Below are 13,595 nucleotides of genomic sequence, written 5' to 3' on the forward strand. Positions count from 1 at the left end.
GCCCGGCCTGAAGGTGTCTTTTTGATATAATGACTTATTTTCCTTGGGGTACATACCCAGTAGTGAGATTGCTGGATCAAATGGTAGGTCTACTTTAATTCTTTGAGGAATATCCATACTGTTTTCCATAGAGGTTGTACTAATTTGCAGTCCCACCAACAATGTATACGAGTTCCTTTCTCTCTGCATCCATGCCAGCATCTATTATTTTTAGACTTTTTAATGAAAGCCATTCTAACTGGGGTAAAGTGATTATCTCATTGTGGTTTTGATTTGCATTTCCCTGATGGTTAGGGACATTGATCATTTTTTCATCTATTTATAGGTAATTTTTCTATCCTTTGAAAAGGTTCTGTTCCTATCTTTTGCCCACTTTTTAACAGGGTGGTTTTATTTTTTTCTTGCTAATTTTCTTGAGTTCTTTGTAGATTATGGTTATTAATCCTATGTCAGATGTATAGCTTCTGAATATTTTCTTCCATCCTATAGGTTGTCTATTCTGTTGATTATTTTCTTGGCTGTGCAGAAGCTTTTAAATGTAATCAAGTGTAATTTATTTATTTTTGTTGTTGCTGTGATTGTCTTTGGGGTCTTCCTTGTAAATTCTTTGCATAGGACCATATCTAGAAGAGTTTTCTTCTGAAGTTCTTATGGTTTCATGCCTTACATATAATCCTTTTATCAACCTTGAATGAATTTTTGTGAGTGGTGGGAGATATGATTTCTATTTCACTCTTCTGTATGTGGCTGTTCAGTTGTCCCAGCACCATTTCTTGAACAGGGATTCTTTTCCCCAGTGTATATTGTTTTCTGCTTTGTCAAAGATCAGTTGGCTATATGTGAATGGTTTTATGTCTGGGTTTTCTACTCTATTTCATTGGTCTATGTTTCTATTTTTGTGCCAATATCATGCTACTTTGGTTATTATAGCCTTGTAGTATAGTTTGAAGTCTGGTAATGTGATGCCTCCAGATTTGTACCTTTTGCTTAAGATTGCTTTGGCTATTTAGACTCTTTTCTGGTTCCAAATGCAGCATAGAATTATTTTTTTGAGATCTGTGAAATATGACATTGGTATTTTGATGGGGATTGCATTGGATCTATAAGTCACTTTGGGTAGTATGGACATTTTAACTATGTTGATTCTATTGATCTATGAGTGTGATATGATTTTCCATTTGTTTGTATTATCAGCGATTTCTTTCCTCAGTGTTTCATAGTTCTCTTTGTAGAGATCTTTCACGTTTATTAAGTATATTCCTACATATTTTATTTTCTTTGTAGCTATTGTGAATGGTATTGAGTCTTTGATTTGCTTGACTGTTATTGGCTTATAAGAATGCTACTGATTTGTGTACATTAATTTAGTAACCTGAGACTTTGTGGAATTTATTTATCAATTCCAGGAGTCTCTTGGTGGCATCTTTGAAGTTTTCTGGATATAAGATCATATCATCTGCAAAAAGCCATAGTTTGAACTCCTCTTTCCTGATTGGGATACCCTTACTTACTTTCTTTCTTTCTTTTTTTTTGACTGAAGAAGCAGGTGGTTTATTTTATTTAGGGGCCTGGGAGACACGGTGGGAGCTAGAGGAGCTGCCTTGTCCCTGGGACCAGTGCCTGCATCACCCACACAGGAGGCCAAACTCTTGGTTGAGCTCTCGTCCTCACAGGATACCCTTACTTTCTTTCTCTTGCCTGATTGCTTTGTCTAGGACTTCCAGAACTATGTTGAATAGAAGTGATGACAATGGGCATTCTTGTCTTTTTCCAGTTCTTAGTGGGAATGCTTTCAACTTTTCCCTAGTCAGTATGATGCTGGCTGTGGGTTTGTTATATATGGCTTGTATAATTTTGAGATATGTTCCTTGTATGGCAAGTTCGCTGAGGGTTTCTATAATGAAAGAGTACTAAATTTTGTCCAATGCTTTTTCTGCATTTATTCAGATCATCATATAATCTTTGCTTCCGCTTCTGTTTGTGTGGTGAATTACATTTATTGATTTGTGCATGTTGAATCATTCTTGCATCCCTGGAATGAAGCCTGCTTGGTTCTGGTGGATTATTTTTTTTATATGCTATTGAATCAGGTTTGCTAGTATTTTATTGAGGATATTTGCATCCATATTAATAATGGATATTGGTCTATAGTTTTCTTTTTTTTTTTGTTGTGTCCTTTCCTGGGTTTGATATCAAGGTGATACTGGCTTTGTAGAATGAGTTGGGGAGGATTCCCTCATTCTGAATGTTATAGAATAATTTCTGCAGAAATGGTACCACATCTTCTTTGTAGGTCTGATAAAATTCAGCTGTGAATCCATCTTGTCTGGGGCTTTTCTTGTTGTTGGAAGATTTTTTACTGCTGTTTCAATCTCATTGCTCATTATTTGTCTGTTCAGGAGTTTTATTCCTTCCTGAAGGAATCTTGGGAGGTTGTGTGCTTTCAGAAATTCGCTCATTTCCTATATGTTTTTGAGTTTATGTGCACAGAGATTTTCATGGTATTCAAAGATGACATTTTGTATTTTTGTGGTATCAGTTGTAATATCTCCTTTTTCATTTCTGATTGACCTTGAGTCCTTTCTCTTTTCTTCCTGGTTAATTTAGCAAAAGGTCTATCAATTTTGTTTATCTTTTTGAAGAACAAACTTTTTGTTTCTTTGATCTTCTATATAATTTTCTTGTTTTCAGTTTCATTAAGTTCTGCTCTGACTTCACTTATTTTCTTCTGCTGGCTTTGGGTTTGGTTTGGTCTTCCTTTTCTAGTTCCTTTAGGTATGACATTAGGTTTTTAATTTGCGATCTTTCTGTCTTTGTGATGTAGGCATTTAAGGTATTGAATTTTCCCATGAGGAATGCCTTTTCTGTGTCCCATAGATTTTTTATAGCTTATATCCCCTTTGTCATTCAGTTCAAAGAATTTTTTGATTTTCATCTTCATTTCATTGTTGTTCATAATTGTTCAGCAGCAAGTTCTTTAATTTCCATGACTGTGTAGAACTGAGTGTTTTTCTTGGAGTTAATTTCCAGTTTTATTCCAATGTGGTCTGAGAAGTTACATGGTATGATTTTGATTTTTTTTTTTTTTTAATTTGTTGAGACCTGTTTTGTGGCCTAAGTTATGATCAGTCTTGGAGAATGTCCCATGTCCTGCTGAGAAGAATGTGTTTTCTGTAGATTTTGGATAGAATGTTCTGTAAATGTTTGTTAGATCCATTTGATTTAGAGTTTGCTTTAAGTCCATTGTTTCCTTATTAATCTTCTGCTTTGTTGACTTGTCAAGCTCTGACAGTATGAAGTCCCTGGCCATTATGATGGTGGTATTTATTTCTTTGCTTAGCTATAGTAAAATTTGCTTTATGTATCTGGGAGTTCCTATGTTGGGTGCATATATATTTAGGGTTATTATGTGTTCTTGTTGAATTGCTCCCTTTACAATTATATAATGACCATATTTGTCTTTCTTTACCTTTGTTGGGTTAAAGTCAATTTTGTCTGATATAGAATGGCTACATCTACTCTCTTTTGATTTCCATTTGCATGGAATATTTTTTTTGTGTCTTTTCACACTTAGTCTGTGTGCATCTTTGTGGTTTAGATGTGTTTTCTGCAGGGTTGTGGTTTTTTTATCCATTCAGCCAGCCTGTGTCTTTTGAGGAGCATTTAATCCATTATCGTTAATAGACAGCATTGATATGTGGGATGTTGGTCTGTTCATCCTGTTGGATAGTCCCTTATTGCTTTGTTTTACCTCCTGTTCTATTGTTTTATAAGAGTTGTTAGTTTTGGGGTTTTTTAAGGTGAATTTACACTGGTGAATATCTGTTGTGCTGATTTGTGTATAGTGCTGTTCTGAGTATTTTGTGCAGGAAAGGTATGGTCATGATAAATCCCTAAGTGTTTGCTTCTCTGGAAAAGAGTTAATTTGTCCATCAATTGTGAAACTTAGTTTTGTAGAATAGAGCATTCTAGGTTGGCAATTCTTCTGTTTAAGTCAATAAGATGGGGCCCCGATCCCTTTTGGCTTGTACGTTTTCCACTGAGACATCTGCAGTTAGCCTGATGGGTTTTCCTTTGTAGGTTATTTGATGCTGTCATCTTGCTGCTTGCAGAATTTTCTCCTTCATTTTGACTTTGGCCAGTTTGACTAATATGTGCCTTAGAGATGACCTATTTGCTATGAATCTTCCCAGTGGTTGATGTTCATCTTTTATCTGTAAGTCTGAATTTTTGGAAATAGAAGAGATGTTTTCCTCAATAATTTCCTCAAATAGGTTTTCCAAGCTTTTAGCTCTCTTTTCTTGTTCCTCAGGGACATATATTCTTTGACTGTTAGTTTGCTTCACATAGTCCCATATCTCTTTCAGTGATTTCCTGTACTTTTTAATACTCTTCTCTGCCTCTTTAAATGAGTGGCTTATCTTGAGAGGCTTGTCTTCAAGTTCTGAGATTCTTTCTTCTCCTTGGTTTAGCCTATCATTAAAGCTTTCTGCTGTATTTTGAAATTCCCTAGATGACTCTTTCTTTTTCTATTATATCTTTTCTTATGTTGTCTAGCTCTCTAGTGACTTTTTCATGTTTATATTATTATTTTTTGAAAATTTTTTCACTTCTTTTTGTTGGTTTTCAACTTACTCTTCAATTCCCTCATCTTATTTGCCATCCATTTTCTGAATTCTATTTCTGTCGTTTCAGTAATTTTCTTCTGGGAAGTGTCCAGCACTGTAGCTCAGTTGTGTTCCCTTGGGGGTGTCAAACTATTTTGTATTTTCATGTAGCCAGGGTTCTTTTGCTGGTTTCTTCTCATCTAGCTCCTCTTCTCTTGGCTCTGGGTTAATAGGATCGCAGGGCACCTGTTCTACTTTCTTGGGAACTCTCTTGAACCAAGTCTAAGAGTGATGGCTGCTCAGGGCTGGGGGATCCTGAGTGAAGTGTTGGACCTCAGGGAGGTTATCCCAGCACAGCAATAGTGGTGGAGACTCAGTAGTGTGGTTTGGAGGTCTAGGAACAACTCTGGAGTCTCAGGGCTGGAGTTGCAGACCTGGTAGAGGCCCTCAAGCTACAGGGACAGAGCTTCAGACTTGGGCACAGTGAGAGCTTCAGAGCTGGCTACAGGGATTTCAGGGGTAGAGTCACCCATATGGGGGGATGTTTCACCAGTGTAGGAACTGCTAATGCCCAGTAATGCAGGCAGGGGTTTGTCTCAGTGGTGAGGGTATTTGTAGGTGGGCTGGAGCCACCTATACCTAACACTCACTGAGATAGTCACCCCAGGCTTCCCAAGTGGTGCCTCTGGTGTCTGGGGCTCCTCCTCTGTTCAGCTCCCATGCCTGGGTGGAGGTGTGCTCAGCCCCCAGTCACAGGGCACAATATGGGGGAGTATCTGTTCCATCCCCAGCCTGGAAGGGGTGATGTAAAGGCTACTGCTGGAAGACTGGGTCCTCAGCAGACCTGGCTCCATGCACCAGAATGATCAGGATGGCATCAGTTGCAGAAACCTGGGATTGGCAGGCACCATATCTCTGCTGCACCTGCTCTCTGATGGAATTTCTCTGCACAGAATCTGAGCAGCTCCCTGATCAGCCCAGAGGTCTGCAGTGGAAGAGGGAGATCCCACACAGATAAACTGCCTGTAACTTTTGTTTCTCTCCTTAAAAAAGTGTCCCCTTGGGTTGCTTCTATCCTACTGTCTTCACCGCTTCCCAGCAGTGTGAATTATTAATCTCTGAGATGGTGGGTGATGCTTGTGAGTAAGAATCAGCCACACCATTTGATTGAGTTGGTAGATGCTATAATAAGCTACAGAGTTGTTCTCCCTGTTGGCAGTTGATTCTTGCAGAAAAGAGCTAATGGCAGAGATGTTCTTTTGTGCCTGTGATAAGCTCTAGCCCCCCAGGTGAAGCAGTTGACTGCCCCAGGCTGTGGGAGGGGCCCCGTAGCTTGATCTCCACCACAGCAGAAGTGGGCGGAGGAGCAAAGCTAGCCGTGCTTAGGTTGTACAAGTCTGAAAGACTCTGCAGGGCCCAGAGATCATTTTCCCATCTAGTACGGGGAGGCTCTGAGAGGAGGGTCAAGAATCCTCCTACTGGTTGGGAAAATGACTGTGAGGAAGGGGCCGCAATCCCCAACTGTCTGTCAAGGGTGAGTTCTGTCTCTCTTGCCCTATCCCTATCCTCTGGTGTCTGGTTGGACATGGGCACACCTGAACGTGCCCCATTTGGTTGCTATGGTGCTGTGGGCTGGGATCTTCCCTACTGGGGGACCAACCATCCCTAGTCCAGCAGTGCCGCTTTGAGCCTCAACAGGGCTCCAAGGTCACTTTCCCAGTTGCTAGGGAAAGCCACTGGGAGGAGGATCAAGGAGGCTCTCCAGACCAGGCAGGATGTGTTCACAGGGAAGGGGCCACAATTCCCCAACTTGCTGTCGGGAGTGAGCTCTGCCCCTCTTATGCCTGCCCTCTGGTGCCTGGTTGCAAACGGGCATGCCTGAAGGCATCACACTCAGTTGCTATGGCACCGTGGGCTGAGATCTTCCCTGCCAGAAGACTCACCCTAGTCTGACAGTGTGGCTTTCCTGTGGGGGATATGGGCACTTTCCCAGATAGCTATGTCTCAGACCCCCATGGTATTCTCCTGTCAGTACCGCCCACCTGGGCTCTCTAAGCTCCCGAGTACAACTCCCAAACCTCCCACTAGTGTCCCCCAGCAATCTGCTGGAGTCCAAGGGACACAGGATCTGGTCTGTGTGTCTGACCCACTGGCGTGTGTCTCTGAGACATGCTGGTGGGCAGGGAGCTCCCAGATGGGGCACCCCGGGTGCACTGCAGGTCCTCAAGGGGAAAGGCGTGGGCCCCAATCTCTGTGGAAATCTCAGACTGGAGGACCAGCCAGCTGAGGAGAGGTGGCCGCCCACCAAATTCTCAGCTCAAACTGCTCTCCCTGCTCAAACTGCAGTGGGTGGGGGAGAGGCGGGGAAGGACAAGTCTGAATGGAAGAAAGCCAGCTCTCCGGCTTCTTAGGTCACTCTCCTCGGAGGGGAACTGTGCACAGAATGTCCATGCCCTGGGATCATGCAAGCTCTACCCCCAGTTTCATGGTCACCACAGTGCTTGGGCTCCTGGGGGTAGAAAAGCTTCCAAGTAACTTGGTAGCCCGCTGATCACCGAAGGAGTGTGCGAGAGAGAGCGGGACCCCTCCTTACCCCTTCACTGGGAGCCGAGCCTTTCTGGGTTTGATCCTCGCCAATCTCTTTTTTTCCTTTTTCCTCTTCCTTCTCTGCTTTGCAATTTTCCTCCTTGAGGTCCCCAGCAGGCTCTCTGACCTACATCTGAGCTGCATCGCTTTGCTCTTTTTAATTGTACGGATCAATGTTTTGTTTTTTAAACATTCTGTGATATTTTTGTCATATATATGCCTATATATATTTCTGGGATTGTCCACTGTTATTCATACATGTCCAATATTAATGTCTAATGTGAATAATAATTTGAGCAAAACGTAATTTCAAAATTATGGCAATTAATTATTTTATGTTTATGTTGTGATATTGTTTTTTTTAATTTAATGTTGCAGAAAAATGAAGTTTGAAACTGAATCTTCTGCTTTTTAAGTAAATATTTCTTAGCTACTTGCATAGCTAAAATATTGTGTTCTTTGTTTCTACGTTTCGTAGTATGGATTCCATATGTTCACAGTGTTGACTATTGTTCAGTGACTCTTTCAAGCTTTAAGAATTTCTTCAGCTCAAGAAATTCTTCTTTCATTATATTATTGATTCTACTTTTCTTTTTCTGTCCTCTTTCTTAAAATAACCAAATATTTTTTGGTTGAACCTCTTCTCTCTCTTGCATTTCAGTATTCTTTTATAATTGTCATCTCATTGCCAATTTCTTTTGCATTCTGAGAAAGCAATCGATTCTTGTTCTTCCTATAACTAAAGTTTCACAAAATTCTACCATTTCACTGATTTCCAGGTGGATTTAATTTAGCTTTTGTATTTCTGTATATTTACAAGTATTTACAGAAATACATTTTATTATACACATTTGGCAACTTGATTTGCTTCACAAAATTATATATCTTAGAAATCATTCCTCATTTTAATATGAATATGTCCCTCCATATGCCTCAATATCTCTCAATTGTCCCTTAGTTTTTTTTTTTTTTTTTTTTTGAGACAGGATCTTGCTCTGTCACTCAGGCTAGAGGGCTAGAGTGCACTGGTACTATCATAGTTCACTGTAACCTCGAACTCTTAGGCTCCAGTGATCCTCTGACCTCGGCCTACTGAGTAGTGGGGATTATAGAAGCACACCACCATGTCTAGCTAATTAAAAAAATTTTTTTTTTGTAGAGAGAGGATCTTGCTATTTTTCCAGGATAGTTTTGAACTCCCGGTCTCAAGCAATTCTCCTGCCTTGGTCTCCCAAAGTGCTGGCATCATAGGCATGATCCAACGTGCCCACACAGCTTGTCCCTCAATTTTAATTGTTACATGATTTTTTATTAATTGGATTTGCATAATTTATAAATTGGTTCCCTTGTGATCTACTTTGTGTCCAATTTTTCGATAGTACAAACAATTCAGGCAAATACTCTTTGTGTATAAATCTCTTTCACAGGAGTGAATATATTTGTAGGATAAATTCCTAAAAATAATAATTTCCAGAATTCAGAATTGTGTTTTTCCACGTGTGTGTGTGTGTGTGTGTGTGCACACACACGCTGTTGCGAATGTGTCTGAGAACATTGCCAAGTTGCCCTTCATAGTCTTCATATATTCAAGGGCAGGTAACTTCCTTTCTTATATCCTCTAGCCCAATTCCATTTTAATCTTAGTCTGTTCCTTCACCTTGAATTTATTCTCTTTCATGGACACAATGTGTTAGTTTATCTTATTGAATTATTTGAGAAATTGGTTGTACTTTATTCTAACAGTTTATTCTTTTTGTGATATTTATAAATAATGAGAGATTAATCTTTATTTTAGGCTTTAGGGTAATTACTTCAGTCACATTGATACTTTTGTGTCTCCATGTTTGTCTATTTTCTGTGGTTTTCAACCTCAGCCTGGTTGTGAAATTCAGACTGAGTGTTTTCCAGTAGATAGGGGCTAGGGCTTGACCCTGGCCCAGTTGTCTGTCTACCAGTATGTTGCAATGTCTTTGCATAGCTAAAGGACCAATTGATAGTAGCACCTCGATTTTCAGGATTAGCAAACATTTAAGATGGAAGCTCTACTAATTCAAGTAGCATTAACTCCAGTTGTCACCAGAGTAATAACTGGCAATGCTGAAAACCATAATTTCAGCACCGAGTTTCCCCATGGCTCTTTCTGTTTCTACCTGTTCTATCTCAGGATTTTGTAGCTGGCCTATACCTCCTATGATATAATTTATACAAGCACATACATCTCTGCATCTGCCCTGTGGTTTCTTGAGAATTGAAGTTGCCATTTCTGAATAAATATTAAAGAGAAGGTGATTATGGGACTTGGAAGCTGGAAGAGAGCCACCACCTCTTAGCTATTTTATTATAACTATTTTGTTTTCTTTGTGCCTACTGTGGGTTATGAGCCATCATCCAAGTTGTAGGAAATAAAATATCTCTGCATCTTCTTCAAACTATCGTATTTGTATTATGCTTAGCAATATCCACATATGATTATAATTTCAACTCTATAGATCTTACATCTCCCAAATTTTGACAAATAAGTTGGCTATGAGTTTCTTAGTTTTCATTACAGTTTTCTTTATGTCTCTATATACATTAATATTTTACTGTGAGGTTTGGAGAGCTTATATCAAGACAGACTATCAGAGTATGCTTTAAAGTAGACTTCCTGGTGTAATTTGGAACTTAAGTCAGTTCATTCTCTTGTAATCCATACATTTCTGTCTCAAAGATTTAGTGTATAAATATACTTAACAATTGCACACCCATTTTAAGTGAAATAATAGGAGTTGAAACTGTAAAGAAATAATATTATCAGAACTCTTATATGCTAAATAACTATTAATTTATCTCTTATGCAAATCCACATTACCGCATAGTATAGTATTAAAAAAATTATCCATTATAGCTTGTGTTTCTCTATATTCTGGAAAGCATCCATTCTTCTAATTTTCAGTTTCTTCTAAAATTGCTCTTAATCCACTGGGCTTTTACCTCTGTCTCCCTTCCTGGCATAGTCCTTTCTACTTATTCAGTTTTATCCTTGAGTTAACTTGCTCTTTTTTACATTCTTTTATTATGCTGGAAACCTTCCTGCCAATTTGCAAGGAAGCAATATTCTTTGTTGATTTCCCTTTGAAAGAGGAAAGCAAGCTTCTAAACTGAGAAAGATCAAATCAGCATAAAGTATTAGTATGGTATTATATTCTAAAGCAACGAACATATCTGTAACTAAGGATCACAGTCAAAAAAACACCTGGGACGATTTCGATTTCATCTTCAATAGCATGCAAGGGCTATATTTAACTACAACACTTAAAATAATACATTTTGTGTTTTCCTTTTATTGTTGCAGGAATTAAAAATATTATATAAACTGTGAGAAGACCTAAAAATCACATATGGAAAAGGGAGTGAATGGGAAGTCATTCCACAATTTGACTTATTAGTAAATTTAAACATATGGATGCCTTAAGTATTAATAATAACTTCAAAAATTAATCAATATATTTTTAAAAGGACAAAGATAATAAACAGGAATATGTTTTTGTTTCTCCTTTTTCACATGTCCCCTTCAGCTATAAGTAATTTATTAATTGTGAGATAAAGCACTTATTTCATACATTCAAAGTTGATGTACACTGTGTTTTGAATGTTTTCAAATATAATCTTTAAAAAGAAAAATATAAATATTAATTAATTTATAATTCCCTAATTTAAATGTAAAAAATCTTTTTTTCAATTCCAAATTTTCAATTATTTTAAATCCTTGAGTTTTTTTCACCTAAAGGCCAAGAATAATTCTACCAGGGCACAAAAATGGGTGCTTTTAATTGCTCAGTTACTCTATCCAATGATCCAACTTTGGTTTCAGGTTGCTATAGCAATTAAAATGGGAAAACTGGCAACAAAACCTAATAAAACTTCCATAATCCATTATATATAGTTACAGCAAACCAAAAAGCTTCCTACAGACTCTGAAACGGATGCATCTTCTCTGCAGATAATTAAGTGTTTTGCTGGGAATTTGTTCGAAAACCTGATGCACAATTAGACAAATATGTTCACATACCATGTTTCACTGAATCTGTATGAGCCTACATGCTTGTCAATGGGTCTTGTTCCTAAATACTTTTATGCCTGATTAATTGTCAATATCAGGCAGGAGCTTGCTCATTAGCTCCTTGCAGGGTCCATTTTAGATTGCAATGAGCTTCATTTAAAGATGATATGCTAACTGTTAATAAACTGAATTGAATTTTTTCCTTGTGCTTCAAATCCTATTGAAAAAATCTATGAAAATCTTCCAGAGTAACTGAATAAATTCAGATTAGTCTCTGTTATAAAATTTGCTGTTATATTATTTATGTCTTAGTTAAATGTAAATTTTGTGTTTGTTCTTTATGTTTTCAGTATGTCTGGTATGTCCCACAGGTATACCAATGCATTGAACTAATATCACTTCTCTATTTAATGAAGTAAATTTATTTTAAAATTCACTGGATCTTAGTAACTAAATTTTTAGGCAGATATTATAAACAAGTATATGTTTTAAACCTTTAATAAAAACTCTACAGAGCAACTTACTAAATATTTTTCTTTTGAATTCACTAAAATTATTAGAAGACCCAATAGTAGACCTGCTTTATTAATATATGTTATTAATCACTTATGTAACTTACGGAGTTAGGAAAATTTCCTAAAAAGCACAGAAGGTCATGTTAAGAGGCATAGCCAAATTAGCTCAAGAAAGACAACTTAGAAATGAGTTGTACCCACAATTATTCCTGATTTTCAGATCATAATTCTTTGTTTTGTTTTTCTTTTTAAAAATTTTTTGCATTCAGGCAGACACTGACTAAATTTTGTCATAAAGAAGACTATCCTCACAAGAATCACAAGTTAAAAAAAAGCTAAATCTTTTTAAAGGGCCAAAGCATAGCTGTTTTATTAAACATATCTATATACTATACACTAAAAATAGACTAAGTTCACTAAATAATCTAATTGCTATTCCTATTATCATATCTAAACTAGAAGTTTTCAAATTTTTAAAAATGTGATAAAATACATTCAGTTTAAAACCCTCCATAAAAGAGAAAAAAATTGTGAAAAGGCATAGAATTTTGTTTAGGAAAGAGTTGTGAATATAGGAATTAAAGAGTCAACATTAGAAATAATTATGTATGTTTAAGGATACAACATTAGAAATAATTATCTGTAATCAATAATTATCTCTAATCATAAAAAATAAAGATGATAGCAATCACTAAGTACAACAAACAGCATCTTTTCCTGTCTTTTTAGTCTTTGATACATGGGATTTTCTACTGAAATATATGATAAAAAGTTAAAGAAGATTATATTAATAATTATCACATGTAGAATAAAAGATATATTGAGTACATAGAACAAATCATTCCTGGTGGTATTTAGCAGACAATTAAGGACCTTACACCTCAAATCATTCATGTACACGGAGGGAAAAAAAAGTCTTGTTTAGGGATATTATACTGTTTTCACAAAGACATAGAAAAGAAAATAATGGAATTTTAAGATTTGATTAAAATCCATAAAATAACAGAGATCCATTTTTGGAAAGGAAAGTCTGTTCCTTGATGGATATTTTACACTCAAATGACCCATGGACTATATCACTTTTGGTCTCTCCTTAGAAGCAAGTTCAGAAGACAAAGACTTTTTTCCTTAAATTATCACAGAAAGACAGGAATCTAGGGCTCCTGAGCAGCTCTTTGTTTTTCTAATATCTCAGTATTTAATTATTTCATTTAAGGAGTTCTTTTACCAAGATGAAATAACTACATATTAATTTTTATCACATGCTAAGATGAATATATGTGAAAACATTGCATTGTGCCTGTTTCCTAAAGTTTGTTATACCAATAATTTAACAACTTCTCTGAAAGTAAAATGAGAACTCAAAATAGAATCGAAAAGGTGCTTATTAGAAAATAGAGCTTCAGGAGCCCAACACCTCTTCAAATGTAAATTCCCTAATCAAAAATAAGGTAACTTTGATTCCTAAACTAATAAAATCATCTCATCCATTTAAGCAATTATCTTGAGACGAATGATACTCTCCCGTCAATTGGAGTTCAAGGTCTCAATTCACCTGTCCAACTATCACAACTATTCTTTCAGAGCCCTACTCATTGCAAATGCAGTAATTGCTGTTTTCTGAACACCCACTGGGATTTTCTGTTCTGTGCCTTTTCCAGTAAATATTTAGAATATCTACTATCCATCTCAAACTGTGAGGACCATATCTGCCTATTTTTCTTGGTCCCTTTCAATCCCACCATCTTAGTGCTTGTCTAAGCCCCCTTACAGGTGTGTTTCCTTCCATGAAATTCTTACAATATTTTTATTGTGCCCCCTTATTTTACTTACCTTGCAGTAAAG

Source organism: Eulemur rufifrons, chromosome 19 (genome assembly GCF_041146395.1).
Source record: "Eulemur rufifrons isolate Redbay chromosome 19, OSU_ERuf_1, whole genome shotgun sequence".
NCBI lineage: Eukaryota > Metazoa > Chordata > Mammalia > Primates > Lemuridae > Eulemur > Eulemur rufifrons.